The sequence below is a fragment of the Fulmarus glacialis genome, unplaced genomic scaffold (genome assembly GCF_000690835.1).
Source record: "Fulmarus glacialis isolate BGI_N327 unplaced genomic scaffold, ASM69083v1 scaffold43397, whole genome shotgun sequence".
In the NCBI taxonomy this organism is placed as follows: Eukaryota; Metazoa; Chordata; class Aves; order Procellariiformes; family Procellariidae; genus Fulmarus; species Fulmarus glacialis.
Genome location: NW_009222118.1, coordinates 18,182 through 18,789, shown reverse-complemented (window position 1 = coordinate 18,789; position 608 = coordinate 18,182).

The window sequence follows — 608 nt, the reverse complement described above, 5'->3', positions numbered from 1 at the left end:
TGTGAGGGAGCGGTGGGGCCGGCCCGGCCCCGTCCCTGTCCAGGGGTGGATTCCCCGCGGGCCGGGGGCGACCTGCACGTTTCGCCTCGCCTTGCCTCTCCTCTCTGGAGCTGCCCTTGCCCGCATGGCTGTGCTGCCCCAGCTCATGGCTGCGCTCCCTTTCCAGGCTACTGCTTATTTTCTTCATCGCATCCCTGCGCGCTCTCCTCTTCAAACGACACAAACCCTGTCCTTTTGCCCTTCCCTGGCATAAACGTGTTTCAAGCCTTTTTGAATATTTTTGAACCTTCCATTTTACTCCTTGATGATTATCTCTGTTTTCTGTTGTTTTTCTTTCCTCCCCTCGCAGCCAGTCTCCCTTTCCAGGCTACTGCTTATTTTCTTCATCGCATCCCTGCGCGCTCTCCTCTTCAAACGACACAAACCCTGTCCTTTTGCCCTTCCCTGGCATAAACGTGTTTCAAGCCTTTTTGAATATTTTTGAACCTTCCATTTTACTCCTTGATGATTATCTCTGTTTTCTGTTGTTTTTCTTTCCTCCCCTCGCAGCCAGTCCAGCAAGATGGGTTTCCAGGCTTGGCTGCGCACCCCCCTTCCACAGACACTCC